This window comes from Mercurialis annua, linkage group LG1-X, assembly GCF_937616625.2.
Source record: "Mercurialis annua linkage group LG1-X, ddMerAnnu1.2, whole genome shotgun sequence".
In the NCBI taxonomy this organism is placed as follows: Eukaryota; Viridiplantae; Streptophyta; class Magnoliopsida; order Malpighiales; family Euphorbiaceae; genus Mercurialis; species Mercurialis annua.
Window position 1 is genome coordinate 16,568,311 of NC_065570.1, and position 10,326 is coordinate 16,578,636.

The following is a 10,326-nucleotide window of genomic DNA, read 5'->3' on the forward strand; positions in this document are numbered from 1 at the left end:
ATTTTCTTTTTATTAAGTGAATGGAATAAATCTTTTAAAGTGAGTAAAATAAACTGAATAAATTAAATTGCTAAAGAAAACAATAATCATCAAATAAACAAAAAAATGAATATTTATATTAATTATCATTCTTATTCTACATAAATCACAAAAAAATATTAAAATTACAAAAAATAAATTACAGGGGCAAAATTGTAAAATTAAAAACACCAGGGACCATCTGGTACATCATGAAAAGTTCAGACACCAAACTGTAAATTAGCCAACTTTGTCCTCTGATGGCACTATCTGCTACAGTTCTTCCGAACAATATAAACAGTGTGTATTTATCACCCTTAACACCTGCAAAACATATTTAAAAACACTTAAATCATAATTATGTCTAATTAAACAGAATTAGGCATTAAAATCACATTCTTCATATTCACAAAATTGTCATTGTTTATGCCAATAAAACAGAAGCAACATTTTCAGTGTAAAGACACCAGGGAATATACAGAGCAATATGCCCACAAAAGAAATTTCTGTCTCTCCTCCTTTTCATCTTTTCACCTTTTAGCTTGTTGTTCAATCTAAAAGGCTTCTTTATTCACTTTTAAATTGGGTTCAATCTAACAGTAAATTAATTCTTGTTTGTGCATTCTCTTTCTGTTAATTTCTTTTAGTTCTAAATCCACAAGCAAAAATGAAATAATCTGAGTTCAAGCAATAGCAATAAGCAATTCAAGGCTTTTCTCAGCTAGTGTTTTCATTCAATATAAAATCATTTGCATTATTTAAAATCATTTGGGAAACCTTAAGCTACATTTTCATCTAATCTTGTGCATTTAGGATATTGGCCTTAAATATACTTTCTTCTTTCCAACAAATCAATATGCTTCTTTAAGAAATCCACGTCTATTAAACACAAAGAGCATTTTTTTTATTGGTCTGTTCTCAGAAATTCCATAAAAAATTGAATTAAACATAGAATGTTGGTTACCTCAAATCTAACTCGGAAAGCCATGGAATCACCATAAGAAAACATTCTAGGATTGTCAAATTTTCTGACTGAAATCGAGTAATTATGGCAGATGTACCAAGAACCCAGACGATACTAACCAAGAGTAGACAATTCAAAATCAAATGAAAATCTACATCTGGGTTATGAAAAACAACCGGTTAGGACCCAAATCAAACCAAAAATAAAATATAATGAGAAAGCGAAAAGAAATCACCTGTAATTGCACCTTGAATTCGTGAATCGAACAGCAAAAGATTCTATCAATTCTTAGAAAATTCGCAGTCATGAACTAAGATAAAGAAGAAAATGCATTATAAGGTGCAGATCAAAATGAAAAAATGTATGTCTACTGAGTTTAATCTTTTTAGAGAAAGTGGATAATTAAGAAAATTAGGGTTATAAACTATAAGTGACGAAAACAGATCAAAGAAAGAAAAGACAGAGAAGATGGAGTGTCGGCTGAGAAGTGAGGAAGTGAAGTAAATGTGAAAATTTAGTGTTAGTATACCAAATAGAATTAATGGTCTCGATTTGTTATATTCATTTAATCTAGTGGTCCACGTCAAGTCCAAATATCAATGGTGGTATAAATTTAGTCATTTATATCAATAGCTCGGATCTATTCATGTAGAAAATTGGTTCATACTCATAGGCACAAAATTTATTAACTCACGTACACATGTTATTTTGATTAAAGCCCATATTTTTATTTTATCAATTAATCAATTATTTAATTATCTCATTTAATATGTTTAAATTTCCTCAAAAAACAATATGTTTAATTTTTAAAATAATTGATCCAGATTTTTGTTATTGTCAAATCTATTCTTTATTCGCATTCATATATGTTTTAATTGTCGAACTACGTAGATTTTGATTCCGATGTACGGATACGTAGGCATCAGAATTAAAATTTCGATTCAAGTTTAACCTCTAATTTTTTTTATTTAATCGAGATTCACAATTTCATATTCATATTTTTCTTTTATTTTCGTGAATGATTGAATTTTATTTGGAGTTAAAATATTATTCAATTCTTTCTAATTTAAAGATTCTAAAAAAAATTATTTATTTTGAATACGATTTGATAATATTCCGGTGTTCGGATATTATTTAATCTATCTCAAATTTTATTTTATTTTGGTTTATTATTCATTATGATTAATATTTTGATGTTCGAATATTATTTGATTAATTTATTCAATAATAAAACAACAAAATTCTATTATAAAAATCAACTGAATAATATTATGGTATTCAAATATTATTCAATCTATTTTAATTTTGTGAACTATAAAAATGTAAATTTTTTTTATAACACAAATAAATAATATTTCGGGGTTAGAATATTATTTATTCTATCTCAAATCTACAACCTCTTTATTTGGTACCTCGACATTTGTAATGAGATCCAAATTTAATTCATTTTTATTCGGAATCTCGGCTTTCAAACAAAGATCCATTTTTACATTTTTTTTAAATCAGCGTCTCGGCATTCAAACCGAGATCCAAATTTACACTTTTTATTCGGCGTCTCGGCATTCAAACCGAGATCCAAATTTACAACTTCTTATCCGGCGTCTCGACTTTCAAACCGAGACGCAAATTCAACTTTTGACAAGTTGATTTTTTTTTCCAAAATTTAGTTCTAGCAAACTACGCGGGTTTTAATTCCAGCCTGACGGATACGTAGGCGTCTCGGCATTTAAACTGAGACTCAAATCCAAATCTTTTAAAATTACTTTTTCAATTGTAATATTAGTTCTAGCGAACTACGTGTGTTTTGATTCTGGCATGACAGATACGTAGGCGTTTTGGCACACAAACCGAGACTCAAATCCATTTTTTTCAAATCTGCTATTTTTAAATTGTTGTTTAAAATATTCCAACTCGAATTACATGGACTTTGATTCCGGAATGACGGATACGTAGGCATCTGTGGATCCAGATACATGTCCAATCTTTTATTTATTTATTTTTATTTATTTTTTTTATAAAAATGTTTAAATTAACATTTTTACATTAATTCATAATAATATGCTATATATTAATTTAATTTATGCTTTTACTTTACTTTCCCATTTATTTATGTTAAAAACTCAAGTAGCTAACAAAAAGAAAGGAACTTTTAACCTGGATAATCTCAGTTTAGTTCCTCCAAGCTCCTTACCGTCAAAGTTCAAGTATCTTGACATAAAAAAAGTACAATGGGGTCGGCTGTTGCATTAGTCATCTCAAGCACTTCAAAACTCATATGGATACTACTGGTGCTGATGAAGACACTATATGGAGTCTGTTTTCTCTTTCACTTGAGGGACCTGTTCTAGAATGGTACTACGGGCTGAGCCGGGCCGCAACGAGTGACTAGAGAGAAATGATAGCTCAATTTGTTAAAAGGTATGATTATACCTCCCATATGGAAGTTAGTCTTATGGACTTACAATCAACTACTCAAAAGGTCAAGGAACCTTTTATGGACTATTTCAGAAGATGGTTACAAAAAGCTTCCCAACTCAAGAATCAAATTGGTGAAAAGGACCAAATCCACCTCATGATTAACAGATCACTACCTAATATCGAGAAGAAAATAGCATGTTTTCCATTCAAAAAATTTAGAGACCTTTGTGATTCTGCGTTGCAAGCTGAAAAGGTGATAAAAGAGAGAAATAAGGCTTACTCGAGCTTCAATACTAATAACAGAAAGGGTACAAGCATAACCTCAAATCCAAGCACCTCAACAAGATTTTCTGACGTAAAAGCACTAAACAGTCCATCTCGAATATACTCTAGCTTTAAGCTTCCCTTGTCGAAGGTCTTTGAAGAGCTTAAAAAGAGAAATATTACACCCTTAGACCCAAAATCTTTACCATCCAAAGTGTCATCAAATTTTAACCCTAACCTAAAATGCCTATACCACCAACAAATTGGACATGACACGAACACTTGTTATAAACTACGAGATATCTTGTAGGATGTCATTGTTTCTGGAAAAATCTCAAACCCCGATTACCCAAACAGACCATCAACTAAACATAATCCTTTACCCAGCCACCAAAATAATAGTAACAGAAATTATCAAGCTGTACCTGGTATTTATATGCTCAAAACTGATGTTACTGATGAAGAGGAAATCTTGAGCTCTATCCGAGTGCACGCGCCGAATCCACAGAGAACCAAGCTCTCTCCATCTTGTGCCTTCCAATTTTTGGGAGTCAAGAAATAGACTATGAAAGTATATAACCTGAATCAGATAACTTTTGGCAGAGTCAATGTGGAGAAACGGAAGCTGTGAAACCAATTACCCGGAGTCGTCGCTTCTATTGTGAAGAAAGGGGCAAGGAAAAATAAAATGATATGCAAGGAGATACAATGAAAGAATCTGAAGAGGATGTAGTGTTGAAGCAACTGAGGCAGACTAAAGCAAATGCAAGCGTGTGGGATTTGCTAGTTGCATCCAAAACTCATTGAGATGCAATGTTCGAAGCACTTGCTAGTTTGAACATAAATGTTAACAGTACTCCTCAAAACTTGGTTCAATTAGTCAAAGGGGATACAGAAATTATCTTCTCGGATAAGAACTAACAATTCTGAAGGTAGGAATCATATTCGAGCATTGTACATTCAAGTGGAAGCTAAAGGGATGATTGTTCCCAAAGTCATGGTAGATGATGACTGGGCGTTAAATGTTTGTCCTCTAAAAGTGTTACCCAAATTGGGTATGACTAAAAGTGACTTGCAGAAAATGCATTTAATAGTGAGGACATATGACGAGTCTAAAAGGCTAGTGGAAGGAACCTTCAAAATGGCTGTGAAAGTGGGACCTATTGAGTCTATAATGGAGTTCATGGTGGTGGATATACCAATCTGTTATGCACTACTACTTGGTCTACCATGGTTTCATGCTTTGGGCGGAGTTCCATCCACCCTTCATCAGAAGATTAAGTTCCCATTTAGCGATGAGATTATCACTATATCAGCTGAGGAGAAGTCAAACGTTTACAAACGTTACGGAGCAAAAACAAAGAGTTTCACCTTTTAAGAAATCTAAGCCAAACATTTACAAACATAATGAAACAAATCCAAGTGTTTTATATTTTTAGCAATTTAAGCCAAACGTTTACAAACGTTACGAAACAAATCCAAGCGTTACACCTTTTTAGCGATTTGAGCCAAATGTATACAAACGTTACGAAACAAATCCAAACATTTCACCTTTTTAGTGATTTAAGCCAAACGTTTACAAACGTTACGAAAAAAATCCAAACCTTTCAACTTTTTAGCGAGTTAAGCCAAACGTTTACAAAGGTTATGAAAAAAATCCAAATGTTTCACCTTTTTAGAAATTTAAGCCATACGTTTACAAACGTTATGAAACAAATCAAACCGTTTCATCTTTCTAGCAATTTAATCCAAACATTTACAAACGTTACGAAACAAATCCAAACGTTTCACCTTTTTAGCGATTTAAGTCGAACGTTTACAAACGTTACGAAACAAAACCAAACGTTTCACCTTTTTAGCGATTTCCGCTAAACATATACAAACGTTACGAAAAAAATTCAAATGTTCCCGATTTAGCGATTTAAGCCAAACGTTTAAACATTACGAAACAAATCCAAACATTTCACCTTTTAAGCGATTTAAGCCAAATGTTTACAAACCCTACGAAACAAATCGAAACGTTTCATATTTTTAGCGATTTAAGCGAAACGTTTACAAACAGTAAGAAACAAAACCAAGCGTTTCACCTTTTTAGCAATTTAAGCCAAATTTTTACAAACGTTACGAAACAAAACCAAACGTTTCACCTTTTTAGCGATTTCAGCCAAACATGTACAAACGTTATGAAACAAAAATCAAATATTTCCCCATTTTAGCGTTTTAAGCCAAACGTTTAAAACGTTACGATACAAATCTAAATGTGTCACCTTTTTAGCGATATAAGCCAAACATTTACAAATGTTACGAAACAAATCCAAACGTTTCACATTTTTAGCGATTTAAGCCAAACGTTTACAAACAGTACGAAACAAAACCAAGCGTTTCACCTTTTTAGCAATTTAAGCCAAACGTTTATAAACGCTACGAAACAAATCCAAGTGTTTCACCTTTTTAGCAATTTAAGCCAAATGTATACAACTGTTGAAACAAATCCAAACATTTCACCTTTTTAGCGATCTAAGCCAAACGTTTACAAACATATGAAACAAATCCAAACGTTTCCCCTTTTTGGCGATTTAAGCCAAACATTTACAAAGGTTACGAAACAAATCCAATTATTTACAATTTTAGCAATTTAAGCCAAACGTTTCGAAACGTTACGAAACAAATCCAAGCATTTCACTTTTCTAGCAATTTAGGCCAAACGTTTAGAAACATTACGAAACCAATCCAAGCGTTTTAGCTGTAAGCAATTTAAGCCAAACGTTTACAAACGTTACGAAACAAATCCAAGCATTTCTCCTTTTTAGCAATTTAAGCCAAACGTATACAAACAGTACGAAACCAATCAAAACGTTTCACCTTTTTAGCTATTTAAGCTAAACGTTTACAAAGATTACGAAACAAATCCAAACGTTTCTCCTTTTTATCTATTTAAGCCAAACGTTCACAAACGTTACGAAAAAAATCCAAACGATTCACCTTTTTAACGATTTAAGCCAAATGTTTAAAAGGTTATGAAACAAATCCAAATGTTTCACCTTTTTAGCAAATTAAGCCTATGTTTACAAATGTTGCGAAACAAATCAAAGCGTTTCACCTTTTTAGCAATTTAAGCCAAACTTTTACAAACGTTACGAAACAAATCCAAGCGATTCACCTTTTTAGCAATATAAGCGAAACGTTTACAAACGTTACGAAACAAATCCAAGCGTTTTACCCTTTTGGAAATTTAAGCGAAACGTTTACAAACGTTACGAAACAGATCCAAATGTTTCCTCTTTTTAGTGATTTAAGCCAAACGTTAACAAACGTTAGGAAACAAATCCAAACGTTTCACATTCTTAGCGATTTAAGCCAAACATTTACAAACATTACCAAACAAAACCAATCGTCTCACTTTTAGAGCAATTTAAGCCAAACGTTTACAAAAGTTAAAAAACATATCCAAGTGTTTCACCTTTTTAGCAATATAAGCCAAAGGTTTATAAACATTACGAAACAAATCCAAACGTTTCACCTTTTTAGCAATTTAAGCCAAATGTTTACAAACGTTATGAAACAAATCCAAACGTTTCACCTTTTAAGCAATTTAAGCCTAACATTTACAAACGTTACGAAACAAATCCAAACGTTTCCCCTTTATAGCGATTTAAGCCAAACGTTTACAAAGGTTATGAAACAAATCCAAATATTTCACATTTTTAGCAATTTAAGCCATATGTTTACAAACGTTACGAAATAAATCAAAGTGTTTCACCTATTAGCAATTTAAGCCAATCGTTTACAAATGATATGAAGCAAATCCAAGTGTTTCACCTTTTTAGCAATTTAAGCCAAACGTTTACAAACGTTATGAAACAAATCCAAGTGTTTCACCTTTTTAGCAATTTAAGCGAAACATTTACAAACGTTACGAAACAGATCCAAACGTTTCACCTTTTTAGCGATATAAGCCGAACCTTTTTAGCGATATAAGCCAAACGTTTACAAACGTAACGAAACAAATCCAAGCATTTCAGATTTTTAGCAATTTAAGGCAACCGTTTACAAACGTTACGAAACAAATCCAAGCGTTTCACCTTTTTAGTGATTTAACCCAAACGTTTACAAACGTTACGAAACAAATCCAAACATTTCACCTTTTTAGCGATTTAAGCCAAATGTTTACAAACGGTACGAAACAAATCCAAACGTTTCACCTTTTTAGCGATTTAAGCCAAACGTTTACAAACGTTACGAAACAAATCCAAACCTTTCACCTTTTTAGCAATGTAAGCCAAACGTTTACAAACATTACAAAACAAATCCAAGTGCTTCACCTTTTTAGCAATTTCAAACAAACGTTTACGAACGTTACGAAACAAATCCAAGCGTTTCACCTTTTTAGCAATTTAAGTCAAATGTTTATAATCGTTAGAAACAAATCCAAGCGTTTCACCTTTTTAGCAATTTAAGACAAACGTTACCAAACAAATCCAAACGTTTCACCTTTTTAGCGATTTAAGCCAAATGTTACGAAACAAATCCAAACGTTTCACATTTTACAAACAGTACGTAACAAAACCAAGCTTTTCACCTTTTTAGCAATTTAAGCCAAACGTTTACAAAAGTTACGAAACAAAACCAAATGTTTCACCATTTTAGCGATTTTAGCCAAACATGTACAAACGTTATGAAACAAATTCAAACGTTTCCCCATTTTAGCGACTTAAGCCAAACGTTTAAAACGTTACGAAACAAATCCAAACGTTTCACCTTTTTAGCGATTTAAGCCAAACGTTTACAAACGTTACGAAACAAATCCAAACGTTTCACATTTTTAGCGATTTAAGCCAAATGTTTACAAACAGTACGAAACAAAACAAAGTGTTTCACCTTTTTAGCAATTTAAGCCAAATGTTTACAAACGTTACGAAACATATCCAAACATTTTATCTTTTTAGCGATTTAAGACAAACATTTACAAACGTATGAAACAAATCCAAACGTTTCTGTAATACCCTAAAATATTTTAAGGTAATTAAGTCGTGCCACGTGTCGAGAATTCCGATAAATTAAATTAAGGAGAATTTAATTTAATTATATCGGGAATTTAGAATAACTTTTAATAAGTTAATTAGCGGGATTTGAGGATATAACTTCGGAAATTAATATAAAATAAATTATATATCCCGAGACGGAATTTATTTCGCCAAAATCCGCGAAATAATATATAGTATTTATGGTAAAAGTTTCGAGTCAATCGTAGATAGTTTAAAATCTGGACGCGGATAGGCTTTGGACTAAATTGAAACTTTTGAAAACGTTTCAAGGACCAGAACCTCATCTTCTTCCTCAGTTTCATTTTCCTTCTCTCTCGCCGTTTTCAATTACAGTTCGTCGCGCTGTTCTATTTCTCGTCCGTTTTCGACGTTCTATAACTCGAAACGATCGTATTTCAGTGACGTATCACGGTAAGCTTAACGTTTTATCGTTTAGACGGATATATTTTGAGATATATCGATTCAAAGTTTTAGGCCACGAAACGATTTTATCGATTTATCGATTATATGATTGAATTTGAATGTTTTGAAGTTAGAATTAGCGTTTTGGATGCGTTAAGGGTGTTTTTACGCCTAGAAGCACGTCGAAAATCGATCCCGGGCCAAGCCCGTGGCTGTGCGTCGCACAGCCGAACTGTGCCAACGCACAGCTAGACTATGCGAACTGTAATATCCCGTATTTTTAAATTATTTTTTTTGTTATAATTTTTGCATTCGTAAGGTTTTAGGTAATTTATTATTATTATTATTATTATTATTATTATTAAATTTTATTTTAGTCGTTCGTTGATTCGATTCGTGTTTGGTTTGTATCATTAAATCTTAAAAAAAGGAAAAAAGAAAGAAATATAAATGAATATATAATCCATGCAAAAAAAATATGCATTTCCTTTTCATAGCACGTGAAATAGAAGTATGGCCCATTTTTTTAAGCATGATAAGCCTTTCTTTCACAACTTAATAAGCCCATTCATTTTTCTTTTTATGCTTAGTATAAGAAGCAAAACCTAATTATGTAGCAGAATGAATTTTGCGTTTTCCTTTTTATATTCATTCGTTTTTTTTCTTTACTTTAAAAACCCTACTTCGTTTCTGAAATTACCCTAGCCTTCACGCTCTCTAAAACGCTCTGAAATCCTATGCTCTCACCATTCCTTCCTATAGCTTTGATTTCGGGTAAGTTCTCACGTTAGTTTTCTTATTCCTTTCGATATCGTCAATATCGTTATTGATACGTATCTCATGTGTTTTAGCTTCAATCTAAGAATTTCTTCGACGATTCATCTGTATTCATCGACCTCATTAATCCCTACGTGTTGGAATCGAAAACGGTACGTGAAATCTCTTCGTTTAGACGCCGCTACGGTTATCGATTTCTTTTGCTCTTTGCTGTCTTTATGTCCAATTTCAAAAGAGATATTATTCATGTGTTCTTTGATTATAAAGTGATAATTGGGTTGTTGTTTTTCAGTTGTTTCGCGAGTTTGATTTTTATCGATGAATTGCCTTGTCTTCCGCTAATGTTAACTGTTGCAACATGTTTTTTTTATAATTAGCTACGGTTCATGAGTTATTAGTATGATAGCATTATGAGCATTTTAGGGTTTCTATTATTGA

General features: G+C 32.2%; 1 long non-coding RNA gene across 1 annotated transcript; it reads right to left on the reverse strand.

Moving 5' to 3' along the window:
• Nucleotides 1-94: 94 nt before the first annotated feature.
• LOC126678423 (uncharacterized) lies at nucleotides 95-1,498 on the reverse strand. The gene is made up of 3 exons (XR_007640707.2): nucleotides 1,218-1,498; nucleotides 983-1,139; nucleotides 95-342 (listed from the first exon to the last, which is right to left on the reverse strand). It is a non-coding gene; the product is annotated as an uncharacterized LOC126678423 (long non-coding RNA).
• Nucleotides 1,499-10,326: the final 8,828 nt, after the last annotated feature.